Source organism: Biomphalaria glabrata, chromosome 18 (assembly GCF_947242115.1).
Source record: "Biomphalaria glabrata chromosome 18, xgBioGlab47.1, whole genome shotgun sequence".
NCBI lineage: Eukaryota > Metazoa > Mollusca > Gastropoda > Planorbidae > Biomphalaria > Biomphalaria glabrata.
The window spans coordinates 139,625-158,089 of record NC_074728.1 but is presented as its reverse complement, the minus strand read 5'-3'; the positions used below and the strand labels follow the sequence as shown (position 1 = coordinate 158,089).

The 18,465-nt window shown below is 33.7% G+C and overlaps 1 pseudogene; it reads left to right on the top strand.

Annotated features, from left to right (window-relative positions):
- The window catches only part of LOC129923920 (dynein axonemal heavy chain 6-like), a 76,919-nt pseudogene extending 58,804 nt beyond the window's left edge, over positions 1-18,115 (top strand).
- Positions 18,116-18,465: the final 350 nt, after the last annotated feature.

Genomic DNA, 18,465 nt, shown 5'->3' with positions numbered 1-18,465 from the left:
GCTCTAGCAGTACTCTAGTGACACTCTATTCCTAGACAAGTTAAAGTCTAGACTTAGACTCAGAGACTATTGTGAGTATGTCTAGATCTCTAATACTTAATACTTACTAGATTCTAGATCTAGTTTGTTTATTAGACCTAGATATAGATAGGTGTAAATTGAAGGATCTACTCTTTTACTATTATAGAATTAAAATGACAACTTGATTAGATCTAGACTAGACATTCTTGATTATCTAGTTCTAGTATAAAAATCAGTCTAAGTACTCAAAGAGTTAGAAGATCCAGTTAATTAGCTCTATATTTGATAAGATCTACTGACTACTCTGTCAGCCAATAAATATTTATAGATCTATTAGATCTTTTATTTAAAATAGAGTTAACTTTTAACATAGGTGCTACAAAGTTTGATTTATACTAATATAGTAATATAGACTATAGTAGTAGTAGGTAGGCCTATCTATGTGAATATTATATATAAAAAAATGAAATGTTCAAACATACATGTAGATTATAGTAATTAAAGTAAAAGCTTAGAATTTATAGTTTGTATTTAAAGATATATATATATGTGTGTGTGTATATATGTTATTTATGTTGTGAAGATATGACTGCAAACAATTGATCCAGAATTTTGTAATTGACATTGAAGAGAAATATTTAGATGCATTGCTAGATGCATTGCTATTGACGTTGCTAATATATGTCGATAAATCATACAGTGAATTAGGATGAATTCTTATGAGGACTCATTCTATACCAAAGATAGAACCTCTAGACCGACATCCAAGCATACTTAGAGCACCATCTGTTCAGATGCCACAATTATTTTTCCAAGAAGTCTTTTGCTTTTTCAAATTTAACCAACTTTGTCAATTACATCAGGTGCTGTAGAGGTCGTTTATAGAGTTTTGCATTGAAACTAATCTTTGAAAATCTCCTTTGTGTATACTGGTATATCTTACCGGAACTAGTAATTGTGAACAATTTACAACGCCTGTGGATTCATCAAGCTGGATGCTAAATATTGTAAAAGAAGCAGATATCATTTCCTTAATATCAGAAGACATGTCAACTAATCTCCTGTAAATAGTGTCATTATTTATGCAAATTACACTAAATTTATTAATAAATTTGGCTCCAATCATATCTTTAGCCACTGACAATAACTGCTTGGTAGTGGTGTGAGGTTTCAGAACTCTGGCGATTCTGACAGCTACCAAACAAGAAGATTCATAGGCTGATAAGTTTCAATTATGGTACTTGCCATATGAGTCTAAACCATCTAAACTAAACCACTGTATGTCATAATCGGCAAAGTTCGGATGTTTGTTCGACCTCAATACATATGGCAGAGAGAACTTCATTACAAATGTTGCATCGGGTTTCTGCTAAAACTATACCGCAAAAAAAAAAATATTAAAAAATCGTCATTCTCTTTTCTTTTATTAACCTTCTTTTGTTACAAGTCCGTGTTCATGAGTTGTTACATAATAAACTTTTTTCCATTGACTATAATACGATGGCGTATTTATTAATTGAATTTTCTTCACTACGTGATTATATCTTCACCAAAGAAATGTTTGATCCCACAATGGTGTTTCGATGCATTGATAGACAGTAAATTTATTTCTTGAAAAATATATTTTGCAACAACAAAGATGTGGTCTGTAACATCGATTTTTGAATGACAATTATAAAAAAAAAGAAACACAAAGAAGAACAAATAAAAATAACAAACTACTATCAAACAAGGATGTTACATTCACTAAAAGTACCCTCTGTATCGTCTTGCAATATATAGGGTATGTCTTTGTTATATGTAGGTCACAGCTGGGACTGCGCAGCCATGGGAAATACTGCATTCCTCACTAATCTTAAAATTCAGACTCGAAGACTAGCCTTATTATTATATTTGTCACCGCCACTTTTTTTAAAAATTGAAACTTGACGATCGTTTCTAAATTTATTTGGTAATAATGCTATTTGAGTAATGTCCCATCTCTATAATTTGCAATATAAATCTATATCCACTGTGGTACAAAAATGTTACAACACATAAGAACAAAAAAAACTAGCGATAAAAATTATAAATCTCCCCCCCCCCCCCCCCCCCCAAATCCAATTTTCTGATGGTCTTAGGCGACCCTGTGAAATGCTCATTTGACATCCAAAGGGGTCGCGACCACAGGTTAAGAAACCCCTGTTCTAGATCTAGGTTTATAGTTGTACAGCATTCTCAACATTTCTCAGGGGCTTTTTGCTTATACACCGTAATATTATTGCTGACAACTGTAAAAGCATCAGTATGGACTATGGTGGCTCACATTGTTATGATTGTATTTTCTTTCCTTTTTTAGATAGAATCTATGTCGAAAGAAGAACGAGGTTAAATGACGTTCTTTTGTTGAACAAATGAAAAGTACCAGTATTAAATATAACTTGATTATTGTACTTTTTGTGTGTAGATTCTTTATGATTTTACATCATTGCATTGATTTCATTGAAATAACAAAACATTAGACTTGATTAGAATTAGATCTAGATCTAGACTAGTTACTAGATTGACTAAGATTGTCTAGATCTAGTATAATAAATAGTCTAAATTTAAATAATAACGTAGTCGTAGACCGTAGATATGAGTTATTAAATCACAAAAGTAATTGCTTTTTTTTTTTATCAAGACTAGATTTTTTTCTAAATGTTTGATTAAAATGTATTGTACTTTATTAACAGTACAGTCACTGAACTGTAGTACAGTACAATACCGAAAATAATAGGCCTACTATGCCCTGCACCTTGCCGTAAGATGCACTACAGTCCTTATATGCACCTAATATTTTGAATTTAGGCCATCTATTATATCATATAATCCATTCTATCATTATCAAAAATGTGTATAAGGCTAGTATACACTGTACATTTTATAAAAAGATCTTTAAAAAGGAAAAGGACACCTTTTACAAAAAATATTAAAAACTTAAACAGGCCTTAATATCATTCAAAGGGCCTATTCAGTGGTCCACTGGTCCAGTTGTAGTGTCTACCCTTCAGGCATTTGAACATTTGCCAGAATGCCCATTAAGCCAGTCCATCTTTGCTTTGATAGTACTAATGACCTCTCTTGTAGAAATAGCTATATGAAGAGTGTTGTTAAGAATAGTATAGTTTAAATGAGCGTGTAGTTCGTTTCATGAATCAGCTGGGAAAAACAATTACTTAGCAGAGTTTAAGTCACTGATTAACATGCATGACTAGACTGACACATGAAATTCATAATTAGAAAGACATAATTATCTATTTTTTGAATAAACATATGTAACCTATATAATTAAATAAGAGGGACACTTGGTTTACTGTGTTCTATTATACAGGAATTGAGGTACCATTTTTAAGAGCCTTGCTGTTTTCTGTATCTAATCTTTTGTATAGTTTAGACTTTATTACTGTCACTTCAATGTATTTTGTGTATGACTAGATATAGATTGTATTTATTTAATCTGCCTTTATACAGTTTGATTGGGAAGCTTCATTTCAGAATGTTAATATTCTACAATCTATCATTAATATAATACTGGAATTGCTTTATCAAGTGTGATCTTCACCGTTTAGAAGTTAATAGAACTAAGCACCTTAACACACTGCAGCTAGTTCTAATTAACCCATTCATAAGTTTTCAATTAACCAGTAATTGTAAGTTGCTTGCTTGACATAGAGCTCTAAAAAGGAAGTAAACATTAAGTAATTTTTTAATTGTATACTTCAAATTAGTTTTTAAAATAGCCCAAGAAAGCTAACTTTAGGTCAAAAAATATTTATTGTCCTCATCTTGTATAATTTTTTTTTCCTGTGGTTGCAAAGCATTGGCAAATATTTCTATTTTCTATTCTATATTTCTAGCCTGTAATGGTTTGATCAGCTAGCCCATAAACATTATAGAAAACTTATGGCTTGAAACTTTGATTTCATCTTAAGAAATTTATGCTACATGAGATCTTACAACTTTGTGTTTTAGGAATTCCTTTGTTAGTTGAAAGGAAAGATGAACAATTAGAATAAATATATCATTAAATTAACTAAAAAATTACAATTATTAAAACGTGTGTGCACACTAGAACAACTCTAAGTACTTTTAGGCTATACATTATTAACATTATTAGGATTTGCTACTTTACAATATGGAATTAGGCCTGTAAAAAAAATGTTAAGATTCATTTTGTTTTGCGTATTAGGTTTTTTATAGTGACAATAACATCATCATAAAAACAAAGACTAGAGTTAGACATGAAATAAAGACAGTTCATTTGTTAGCTTCTTTGGATTCTTTTAACAGAATTTAGGTCTTTTTTAAAAGCTTAGCTCACTTGGTCTGTGTCTGTCTCCCATTTCCTTTTCACGGATCAAGTTGAAATTTTAAACATATATTCCTTGTCAATGACAATACATGAATTAATGAATCCAAATATAAAATATAGAAATGATGATTACATCCTATGCATCTGCATCTAGTCATGCATGTTAACCAATGACTTAAATTCTGACAATTCATTGGTTTTCTTGGTTGGCTCAGGCAACCCATTCCATGCTCAGTCACCACCATCTTTGTGAATGGTACTATTAGTCACCACCATCTATATGAATGGTGATTTAAGTCACCACCATCTGTATGAATGATACTATCAGTCAACAACATCTGTATGAATGGTACTATCAGTCACCACCATCTGTGTGGTTCAGTGTTTAATGTATAATTGCTAAGAATGGTACTGTCAGTCACCACCATATGCATGAATGGTGCTATAAGTCACCACCATCTGTTTGAATGGAGTTGTCAGTCACCGCCATCTGCATTATGATACTATTAGTCACCACCATCTGCATGTCACTATCAGTCACCACATTGTCAATGAATGGTACTATCAGTCACCACCATATGCATGAATGGTGCTATAAGTCACCACCATCTGTTTGAATGGAGTTGTCAGTCACCACCATCTGCATTAATGGTACTATCAGTCACCACCATTTGAATGAATGGTAATATCAGTCACCACCATGTCCATGAATAGAACTATATGAATGGTACTATCAGTCACCACCATATGCATGAATGGTGCTATAAGTCACCACCATCTGTTTGAATGGAGTTGTCAGTCACCACCATCTGCATTAATGGTACTATCAGTCACCACCATCTGCATGTCACTATCAGTCACCACATTCTGAATGAATGGTACTATCAGTCACCACCATTTGAATGAATGGTAATGTCAGTCACCACCATCTGTATGAATGATACTATCAGTCACCACCATCTGTTTGAATGGTACTATCAGTCACCACCATCTATATGAATGGTACTATCAGTCACCACCATATGCATGAATGGTGCTATAGGTCACCACCATCTGTTTGAATGGAGTTGTCAGTCACCACCATCTGCATTAATGGTACTATCAGTCACCACCATTTGAATGAATGGTAATATCAGTCACCACCATGTCCATGAATAATACTATATGAATGGTACTATCAGTCACCACCATATGCATGAATGGTACTATAAGTCACCACCATCTGTTTGAATGGAGTTGTCAGTCACCACCATCTGCATTAATGGTACTATCAGTCACCAACATCTATATGAATGGTACTATCAGTCACCACCATATGCATGAATGGTGCTATAGGTCACCACCATCTGTTTGAATGGAGTTGTCAGTCACCACCATCTGCATTAATGGTACTATCAGTCATTACCATTTGAATGAATGGTAATATCAGTCACCACCATGTCCATGAATAATACTATATGAATGGTACTATCAGTCACCACCATATGCATGAATGGTGCTATAAGTCACCACCATCTGTTTGAATGGAGTTGTCAGTCACCACCATCTGCATTAATGGTACTATCAGTCACCACCATCTGTTTGAATGGTACTATTAGTCACCACCATCTATATGAATGGTGATTTAAGTCACCACCATCTGTATGAATGATACTATCAGTCAACAACATCTGTATGAATGGTACTATCAGTCACCACCATCTGTGTGGTTCAGTGTTTAATGTATAATTGCTAAGAATGGTACTGTCAGTCACCACCATATGCATGAATGGTGCTATAAGTCACCACCATCTGTTTGAATGGAGTTGTCAGTCACCGCCATCTGCATTATGATACTATTAGTCACCACCATCTGCATGTCACTATCAGTCACCACATTGTCAATGAATGGTACTATCAGTCACCACCATATGCATGAATGGTGCTATAAGTCACCACCATCTGTTTGAATGGAGTTGTCAGTCACCACCATCTGCATTAATGGTACTATCAGTCACCACCATATGCATGAATGGTGCTATAGGTCACCACCATCTGTTTGAATGGAGTTGTCAGTCACCACCATCTGCATTAATGGTACTATCAGTCACCACCATTTGAATGAATGGTAATATCAGTCACCACCATGTCCATGAATAATACTATATGAATGGTACTATCAGTCACCACCATATGCATGAATGGTGCTATAAGTCACCACCATCTGTTTGAATGGAGTTGTCAGTCACCACCATCTGCATTAATGGTACTATCAGTCACCACATTCTGAATGAATGGTACTATCAGTCACCACCATCTGCATGTCACTATCAGTCACCACATTCTGAATGAATGGTACTATCAGTCACCAACATTTGAATGAATGGTAATATCAGTCACCACCATCTGTATGAATGATACTATCAGTCACCACCATCTGTTTGAATGGTACTATCAGTCACCACCATCTATATGAATGGTACTATCAGTCACCACCATATGCATGAATGGTGCTATAAGTCACCACCATCTGTTTGAATGGAGTTGTCAGTCACCACCATCTGCATTAATGGTACTATCAGTCACCACCATCTGCATGTCACTATCAGTCACCACATTCTGAAAAATCTAAAGTGGAACCCATTCAGGTCTATAATTCAAGTTGTCATTGAACGCTCTTGCATCTAAACAAAAATTATTATCAAAGAATAAGAGTTACACTGACATAAAAATAGAATGCCGACCAATGAGTGGTTCTATTTTATTCTCGTTAAGATTGATTTTGATCAATTCATATTTTTTTCGCCTTATAACTATTTTGAAAATGTCTTGACCACATAGTCCTTGCGGGCCCCTAAGACCTTGTAAGGTGGCCATAGATTTTTAGCTTATGTTTTTTTACTATAGTTAGCAGGTCAGCTCCAATACTGATGCCCCTTTTAAAGTTTTAAGTTAATAAACAGATTATTGATTGTTGCATTTTCTCCATTATGTTGCCATCTATTTACTAAGTTGTACGTTTTTCAGAAAAGTGAAGACTGTGTGTGGAAGTTTGCCAGAGGCAAGCTTTGGATTTCTTTCATAGAGCAAGGGACAACACTCTCAATACCTTTTGATATCATTCCAACACCTATAGCTGTGGTGAGACTATTTCGAGGTCTCAGGAATGTATTTCTTATCAATTGGTAAGTTTGTTTATTACTGTTACTAAAATAGCAATGTTGGTAAATAAAATTTTAATTGAACATGGACACTATGTCAAATAAACATTAAGTGGGTAAAGCATCCACTCACTACATAGAAACTTAACTTTATTTGAATATTTTTTGTATTTTGTCTAAATATTGTTTATAGAAATTAACACCATAATATTTTTTAAGATGAATGTCTGCTGTTGTATATTATATTCACAGACATTGCAATGTTATCTTTTGAATTTATTCCCTAATCAGGTAATCATGCATCACGTGCCCTCAGATATGTACAAAAAATGAAGTTTGAGAAGAAAGAGAAAGGATCAAGATGGTATGCTTTGAATTCTACAAATTAAATCCTACTTTACTCAGTTAAAAAATCGAGTTTATGTGTAACTACTATGATTCTACAAATATGTTTTGTTTGTTTGCTTTGCACAGATTTACAAGACACTAAAGAAGTTATCTATCAACTATACTCAATGTATGGACGACTTGCAGCCAGACTAGAATTATAGAGTAAGATGTTTTTCTGCTGGCTAAACATGTATGGGTATGTTTGTCTGTCTTTCATTATGTCCATCTAAAAACTAATTGTTTTATAAATGCAAAAGTTTGCCTAAGAAATAGGAATGTATGTATAGAAACCAAAATAATTTGTATCTTTTTAAAACAATAATGATAGTAAGATGGGTAAACAAAAGCTACTTAGTTATGTGAGTAAATGTGTGTGAATCAGTGATTATATTACAAAAAAGCATCATTTCAATTTTGGAGAAAATTTGAAGAGATCAATGGCTTGATGCTCAAAGTATTGAGTTGTGTGTTCTCTTCATCACCTATCCCTTAGTCTGTTCAACCATTTTGACACCTAACAAGATCTCTCAAATGTCTTTCTCCATTCCTCTATGTCCTTTGCTTTGGATAGAATTTCATTCAATGACAGGCCTGTCCATTCTTTGATGTCTTCCCATCGCTTCCTCTGTCTTCCGTTTTCTTCTTTTTCTGGTATTTTTTTCCTGAAGGAAAGTCTTTGCGGGCCTGAAAGACCTGGCCATAGAGTTTGAGTTTACTTTTTTTTTGACAGTGGTTAGCAGGTCATCAGAGAGTCCAACTGCTGTATTAATCCTGTTTCTAATCTCTTCATTCATGATGCAATCTTTGTAAAAACAAGTTAATTAATTAATTCCACTTATCTTATTCATAGTAAACCAGTAACACTGACTAAAAATGCAAAATACCTAGGCGCTATAATAAATGAAAAACTGTCATGGAATCCCCATATTGATGAAACTGTCATAAAATCAAATAAAGCAATAGGGTTTATTAAAAGAAATTTCTATAAATCAAATAAGAACATAAAACTAAAATGTTATTTAACCCTTGTTAGGCTAATATTAGAATATGCATCCTCTGTTTGGGACCCCTCAACTCAAGAAAACATTAAGAAACTGGAGCGGACACAAAATAGAGCAGTGAGATTCATAACAAATGAATATTCACATTTGACTAGAGTAACACTTTTAGTAAAATCACTAAATTTAGAAAGCCTTCGAATAGAAGACTTAGCAATTATACATAAAACACTGAACCATAATCTTCAAATACAAAAACAAAATGTAATAAAATACTCAGAAAGACCCAAAGATAAAGGCACATTCATCGTTCCATAGGCTAGGACAAATTTGTACAAATGCTTTTTCTTCCCTAGCACTATTAGAGCATGGAATGGGTTGCCTGATCTAGCTAAGAAAACCATTGACTTGGCAGAATTTAGGTCATTGGTTAATATGTAAATATGCATGACCCGTAGGACCTAATCATCTTCTTTTTTGAAGTAACGTCTGTATCATATAAGATAAGATACTGAAGATCTTTCTGTAGCATCTTAGCTCCATTGCTAGGATCCCTTTCTCTAGATCTGCAGTCAGCATCCAATATTCGCATTCATATAATAATAATGTGGCCGTAACAAGGGAGTGCATCAGTCTGATTTTAGTGTCAAGGGCTATGCCTTTGTCTGTCCAGATTGTTTTGAGTTTTGCAAGTGCTGCTGTTGTCTAGGCAATTCTGGCCAGTAGTTCAGGTTTGGTTCCTTCATCTGAGACAAAAACTCCAAGGTAAATACCTTGTTGTTCTCTGTAAAGAAGTTAAAATCATTAAGGCAGTGCCAGAGATGAAGTTATGCAGTTATTCTAGAACTTTGTTACAAAAAAAAATAAGTTCATTAGGCTTTCTTATTGATCACTTAAAATCTTATGACTTTAAGTTATATGCTACTAATCACTATTACAAATGTTAGAGGGCATGTTGTCTAATTATGTCTTTCAATTCCGTAGTCAATTATGGTGATGTTAATTAAGCAGCACTTACTTTTTCCTATTAAATTCTCTCTCTTTCATTTAAATTTTTTATACTTCTATGTCTAAAAAATTAAAAACTTTCCCACATTAATTGGGTTAACCTTACTTTGAATGAAAAAAATATATGAAAGTGTTAAAAAATTAATGATAATCACTGTTCATGAACCAGAAGTAAGTCCTAATCATTCTTCATTGTATTACTCAGGGTCTGTTCCATCACATCCAGTCAATAAAGGAATAATATCTATGATGTCAGACAACAATAAAGACCCATTTCTGTAGAAGAAGATCTCACTACCATGAACACTCTAGGGCTAGGGTGAGTTGTGATAAAGACCTAAACAAACATTGCAAGGAGATGCTTAGTGTTAGGGTTGTGCCTAGGCCCCCTGAAAGATGAGTTCACACAATATCAGGATAGCTCTAAACGGTAAACTTAAAAGAATATTAAATGCGATAATTTACAATAATGAGGATTAAATAGCAAAGTCATTTTAAAAAATGTTATACAAGCCATTAACTATGGTTGAGAGTTTGCACTCATGCATAAATCTATTTCAAATTAAGAACCATGCATATGTCAGCGTTAAGTGTGTGTTGAGGTAGTATTATAATATTACACATAAGACTGGTTACTATTAATGCGAATGTCATGGAATGCTGGTTTTGTGCTTCCTGGAGTCACACATGACAAAAATAGATATTACAGACTGACTTAAATCCACTTTGGCAGACAAAATATAAAGTTTATTTGATGACAATAATTATACTCCACTCCTTGGCAGTTACATAATCCAATACAAGACATTATCACATCTGCATAACAGCGATATCACATATATTCAACATGTTAAGTTCTCAGAATAGACTACAAGTAACGTCCACATCACTGCGGGTAGCAAATACTTTAATACTACCGAAAATTAACTCCTAGAAATATATATACTGTCTCAAGTGACCACTGGCTTCAACTGCCCAAAAGATACTACTTAACTCAAAGTTACTACTCGACTCTCTAAGTCACTACTGTGCAGACTGGACCAAAAGATACTACTGACTGAACTAAAAGTCAATTTAGTCCTTACTTCCTGTTTCTACATCAGGAGTTTCATGTGTCTTTTCACCCTCTTAACCCGAGGTGAACATATAACAGGCAATGTCAACTGAGACTGTGACAGCATAATTATAGGGTGAATCATAATTTCTAAAGAAGATTTCTAAAAATATTTTAAATTTATTCATATTTTTTATTACATTCAGCCATCACTATACTATTTAGTAAATGAATCCTAAGGGAAAATTTCCCTACAACTAATTAATATTTTTTCATCTCTGAGTATGTCTTAGTTTGTTTTTTTCCCATCATTTGATATGTCATAATTTAGGCTTGAAAATAAAGTCTTTTAGTCTTTCTTCATTCAGCAATTCCAGAAGATGAGCATTAGAGCTTCACCATCTTCTTCATATGAAATATATGTGAAAAATGGTATTTGGAAGTGGCTGAAGTTTTATGATCATCTTAAAATGTTACTTTACTCTCTTTGATTGTAGTAGGATATATATATATATATAATATATATACACACACAAGAAAAAGTGATCCAAAACTATTAGCTCACTAATAACCACCTGGATTTGATGGTATTCAAGCTAGATTACTCAAAGAACTAGCACCAGTGTTCAAAATGCTTTTTCGGGCATCAAATTATCAGGGTAGAGTAGCAAAGTAGATAAACTGCAGACCAGTATCACTCATCAGCATCACATGTAAAATACTAGAACACATAATGTGTAGGAACATCATAATTACTTAGATTAACATAATGTCCTTACTCTATGACAACATGGTTTTAGGAAATCTAGGTCATGTGTAACTCTTAATAGGTCTAATTGATGACTTTTCAAAGGCTTAGATAATAGTGAGCAAACATCATTTTATTTTGACTTCTCTAAGGCATTTGACAAAGTTCACCACCATAGTTTGCTTACAAAATTAAACAACTGACTTTACCTGTCCATTACACCAATGGATCCAGGATTTTGAAAATAGATGTAGAATAAACTATAATAATAATGAGTCCAAATCATTACCAAGCTAACTCATGTGTACCTTAAAGAACAGTTCAAGGTCAACCTGTGTTTCTAATTTACATAAATGACCTGGGTTCTACCTAGATTTATATTTTAAGCCCACTTTACAAGCTTTGTTTAGTTTATTTATACTATAATAAAAATGTTAGCAATCATGAACAGCATACATTTTTTTTTAAATTTCAGAAATATAAATGTAAACCATCTCATGGCCTCATTGAAGTGGATAATATACTTAAACTGTTTGCTTATGACAATTATCAAAGTCTTAGCCCTGTCCCTTTTTGTACTCCAAACTATGACCACTAATAGAGATTAGTTTTTCAAGTGAAGAGTTTTCTGACAATTCCTAACTGCCAACTAACATGACCATGATGATCATCTTTCTAACATAAACTCTCATGCCAACCTACCTAGAGATATAGACATTACATAATATTATGGAGTGTAGGTTAGTTTTACAATGATGAAATCATAGGAATTGTGTATATGTTATTTTACAAACTGAAGAAATGGTTTTCAACAGGAGACATGAACTACATGAAGACAATTTTGGGATGGAGGAAACCACACAGAGACTTCAATGGGGAACAAAAGTCAAATGGAGTGTGTTCAAAGTTAGCATTCAATTCTTGTCACTGAATTCTCCATGATATGTTTACAGGGAGACTAAACATTTTTGCAATAAAATTTATTTATTTTTCTTATTTTTAATTCATTCATTTTTTTTTATAGCATTAATTAACATTAATTTGTGACTCCCTTGTTTTGTTTTGAAACTTCCTTTAGAAATGAAGATTATTAGATTCAAGTCCAAACCTCCCACAGGACTTGGAGGATGGCAGCGGGTAGAGTTCAAACTTGTAATTATCATGATGACAGTCCAGAGCACATACCACACAACCAGGCAGCCCTCTACATATAACTTAGTATAACTTAAGAATACATTTAAGATTGGGTTAGCTTTTTGGAGTCACATATCAAAATTGCATCAACAAATAGCATCCAAAGGTTTTTTGAATATTTTGAAAATGCTGCTGAGGAAAATATTATTTTGTATTAGCAACTAATTATCACTAGCAGTATTATTTATGACACCTTAAAACACCAGGATGGTCTGCCTAGTCGTGTGGTTTGCACGCTGGACTGTCATTCAGATTTATCGATGATCCTGGGTTCAAACCCTGCCCGCTCCCATTCCCCATCCTCCTGCAGGAGGTTTGGACTAGGAAGTAATTATCTTCAACTCTGAAAACATTTTGCATGTCATCATTTTATTATAATCTAGATGAATATAATGAATACTTTTGACAATGGTAATAATCTGACAGCACAGAAATAACAATGGGAATCTTGTAATTGTCTCCAATGACCAAGTAGAATTTTTACTACTACTTCAAAGACTTGAAAGTATTTGATAGATTTTGATGAAATGAACATGGGAATCATTGGATTAGGACCAGGGGGATTTTTTTTCATATATTGACCTTGATCATTGAGATTGAGCTGAAATTAATTTTTTTTTTTTTTAAATTTCCCCAGGGACATGATGCCAGTAAAATGAGAAAATAGAGTGGAAGAGAGTCCAGAGTTTGTTTTGCTCCCGATTCAATAGAGAACAAAGTTAAGATTAGCGATGGAGATAAAAGGAATCTCTAAAACAATAATTCTTATCAAAATCCAACAATCTCTATTCAAACTATTAATCTAAGCAGTAACATGACAACTAGTAAGTGGCTTCTTTTTTTTTTATTATGTGCATTTAAGAGATATTTCAATAAATGATTTTAATAAAACTCCATTAAGCGTAAGTATGGCAGGATCACTATGGAACAACCTGTTAACTACCTCACCCTAAGGTCAATGCTAGTCAACAATCACAAAGAGGAGTGGTTCTACCAATGGGCATCAGGAAACACAGGCAGAGCCATGTACAAAGAAATGACCATGCCAAACAAACTGGACAATATTAACTTCTTCCCCTGCAAAGAGCAATCTACAACCTTCCAACTAAGAACAGGACAAACACCTCTGTTAAATTACCATCTTAACAAGATAAATCCCACTCACCTACCTCTTTGTAGACACTGCACCCACCCTTATGAAACTGTAAACCACATCCTCTTTGAATGCCCCTTCCTAATCCACCTTAGGCAGACCCTACTAACATTTCAAACCAACATAACCAACACCCTGTATGGCAGTGCTGAACAACTGAAGACACTATTTTTCCTTGGCACAGTCTGCCAAAGAGCTCTGAGCTCAGCAGCAAAAAGCTGGCTAGAAAGAAGAAGTAGTATATAAGTATAAATAAAAGTTCATTTAAGGAAAATGTACTAATCTGATGTAAATTTATTTATAATGTTATAGTTTGAACCAAAGAGGGAAGCTCACGTGAGGACAGTTTTCAACACTAGAGTTACGGTACTAGTCCTCGGTGGAATCAAGGAGTCATTAAAGAATCATTCTGGAAGATCAAATTAATACAAGCACTGAACAGCAGGTGAATCCTTTGACATCTGATAACTACCATGTCAATAGTAAGTTTATTTTTATTAAAGACTTTAGTTATCCAAAACATTGATGCTTCTTTGAACCACTCTCTGGGTAAACAAAACTACATAAATAGTTTATAATTAGACTTAACATTTCTTATGTGTCAAAGTGTTCTATGCATTACATTACTTTTACCTATCCCTTAGTCTATGGGACCGTTGGGGCACCATGCAAGACTCGTCGACCATTTTTCTCCATTCCTCTCTGTCTTTTGCCTTAGTTAGAACCTCTTTCAATGGTAGACCTGTTCATTCTTTTATGTTATCCTCCCATCACTTTCTCTGTCTGCCTCTTCTTTTTTTTCCTGGTACTGTTACCTGAAGGAAGGTCTTTGTGAGCCCCGAAGATCTTGTAATATAGCCATAGATTTTAAACTTGCGTTTTCTTACAATAGTTAGCAGGTCATCATGGGGTCCAATCACTGCAGTAACCCTGTCTTTAGTCTCTTGGTTTGTGATGTGGTCTCTGAATGTAATACCTAGGATTCTTCTGTTGTAATACCTAGAATTCTTGTGTAGAATTTCAATTCCATTGCTAGGATCCTCCTCTCTAGCTTTGCAGTCAACGTCCAAGACTCACAAGCATATAAAAATGTGGCCATGACCAGAGAGCGCATCAGTCTGATTTTGGTGCTGAGGGCTAAGCCTTTGTCTTTCCATATTATTTTAAGTTTTGAAAGGGCTGCTGTGGACTGTGATATTCAGGCCAGTAGTTCAGGTTTCGTTCCCTCATCTGAGACATTTGAAGTGGGCCAAAATGCTCTTTTGAATTTAATAAAGACAAGCTACAGGTTTAATTATTGTTAACTGCATTTGTCGACTGGTTGTCAGTAAAACCAAGACTTGGTAGAATTTAAGATTCTATATATATTGTTACATGGTGCAGCTTTAGTGAAATCCAGCTAGTCTGTAGAACTGGCATGTCAAACATTGTCCACATATTTTTGTAATTACTTTTCAAAGTTGGTATATTTCTCTTCTTATAGGATTTCTAGAGCTAGATATATTCAGTAGTGTCCAAACTAGTTAAGCATGAATTCCCTTATCACTAAGACTTTAAACACATTATATTTTATTTGTCAGCTGAATACCTTCATTATCTCATTAACAATTGTTCTGATCAAGATGCAGACCAAGTTCTCTAAATTAGATCAGCTTATAGACTAATGAAATAATCTCCTATGAGTTACAGGCAAAACTTAAAGTCTACATCAAAATTTTTTTCTTTTGGATAATATTACAGACAGGAATGGAAAATATGGCCAACAGATCATGTGTGGTGCCCCAATGGTCCAACAACTGAGGGATAGGTGAATGTGATAATACATAATAGGTTAGCTAAAACTTACAGGTTAGTTCAGGAAATTAAGTTAACTTTCTAATTATTATTTTTTTTTGTACTAAATCTTTTTTTCAAGTGCTAATTTGATTAAACTATATAAAAAAATAGCTTTCAGTTCCAGTATCTACACTAATCTTCTATGTCTAGGTCATTAATTTTAAATGTTTTTTAGATAATGATGCAGAGTATTTCCTGGTGATCAAGAATTAGGAGCTGCACACAGTTTAATGAAACCATATTTTGGGAACAGATAGAAAACAAAGAACTGCAGCAAAGATGGCCTGTTTTTATTCTTCTTCATGGCAAGTAGATTTTTAAAGCATTATGATATAGTTCCCCTTTTAGACCTTGTGGTCCATAGGGCAGATGATATAAAGTCATCTGTTCCTTTGGCCTACGATTATGGTATAGCTATTTTAAATAGATCTTTCTATCTTTGAATGAATGCATAATAACAAAAAATAGGCAACATAAGAAATTAGATAAAAATTACCTAACCAAAAAACTTATTTAAGCATGCTAATTAAAAATGTTGTCATTAGCTTTTTTTTTATTATCCTTTTTTTTTTAAATAAGTTTTCCAAGATTACATTTGAATACAGCTTCATTCTAATCACTAAGGATAAAGGACTTGACTTAAATTTTTTGACTCCCAGCAGAGCATAGAGCTGCCGCATCAGTGCTTCACATTCTGAATCTGTTCTGGGCTATTCCCCTTGCTTGGGTCCATTTCCATCCTGCCAACTTTCCTTCTTGGTCTGCCGGTTTAATCCATGTTTGCATGGGTCTCCTAGACTTTCTCTTCCTCTCTTGGTTCCAGTCCAGTCTTGCAATGTTGTCTGCTGTTCTTCTCATTGTTTGCCCAATGCATCCCCATGTGCATCATTTGATTTCTTGTTCTATCTGTTTACTTTTTTGTTTCTCATAGGCTGTAGTTTGATATTTTGGCTTAATGAATAAGGTTTATACCGTAATAATTTCTGTATTCTTCTCAAAAGGTTGGCTGATTGTTAAAGGGCTTGGTTTCTGAATCTAAGGGTCTTGGGTTTGAAGATTGGGATGGAGTTTCTAGAATGACCCTGAGCCCTAATACGTACCTGACATTTGTTGTTGAAAGTAAAGGTGGCAGGTCATTATGCTTTGCACATGACACTCTTGCTAGTCAATGTTAACTGAATATGTTACTGGCTATAAATCAGTCTTTTACTATTTTAACAAATTTTAGGTGCTGTTAATTGGTTCAGTTATCTATGCATTTAAACTAGAAAACAGGGTCAGGTTAAAATAACTATGTACATTTACTTTCTATCGCAGATAATCCCAAACTAACTTATTTTATCATCAATGTACCAGCTGTCAGCCAGGTGCTCCTGTGTATATGAAGACAGCTCCAAGTTAGCCACCCTTCCAAATCAGTCAATATTCTTGGACCCATTATGTGTACTCCTCAAAAGTTTTATATAAAATAATTTGTTTTTAAAACAAAGCTAGACATTAAATTCAGTTGTGATTGATTTCAGCCCACCGATACAAGGGAAAATGGAAAGACAAACTAAACTTTGTCAATGTATTTAAAAAAAACAATGTTGAACCAGCTAATAGTTGTCATGTCATCAGCCAGCCACCTTGGCATCAGTACCAAGATTGACTGCTATCCAAAAAACTGCCAAACCAAATGTTAGGCACTATCATCTTTGTCTTGTAGATGGCATTCAAAGAGGATGCAGTTTAAAGTTTCATAAGGGTAGCTGACTAAACATTAATGGGGAAGTGGACTCAAGATATGGATACCATCATTTATATTACATTGAACTTCTGCATTATCCTTTTTATATTTTGCATTTAAAATATAATTTTTTATTTGTATTATTTTATCATTATTTTTTTTTTTAGATCAAAGGAATGTACATGCTGCTGATATAGAACAAGTTTCTGACTGCTTCCAGATCAGTGTTCTTAGTTCCGCTAATGATCTACTATTGCACAATAAATAAGCAAAGTCCTGAAAAGCCTGCAGAATCTGGGAGCACACTTTAGTTAATAAGCAGGGTGTCATATGGCCTGCACAATGATCAACAGTTAGCAGTAAAGACATCCTTCAATGAAGCAGCCCTATTTACGCCAAGATAACAATGTCTTTTTTAGTACTGTATTGTATATTATTTTACACCTTAATTTTTAGTCTTAACTATTGGTCACTGTAAAAAAAAACTAAGTAAAATATTTTTAGAGCTATAGCGAGTGTAATTTGTTTTTTTTTAAATCCAATGTAGATAGTTTTTTTTAATGGGATTGTTCATGTAAATATTTTTCACAGAGTTAAAGTAAAGACATTTTCTGCATGGATAATAAAGGTGTTATTATTAATAGTAGTAATAGTATTATGAAATAAAAACTAAAGAATTATGTTAAGACATATTTTATATGGAAGCTCTTTAATAGCATTCAACAAATTACATAATTTACTAGTTGGAATACTATAAGTGTGCAGTATATTTGCTACACTGTAGCAAATAAAGGCCTACCATTATCTCTAATATTAAAAACAAAAATTAAAAAAAAATGCCTTATAATATTAATAGCATTG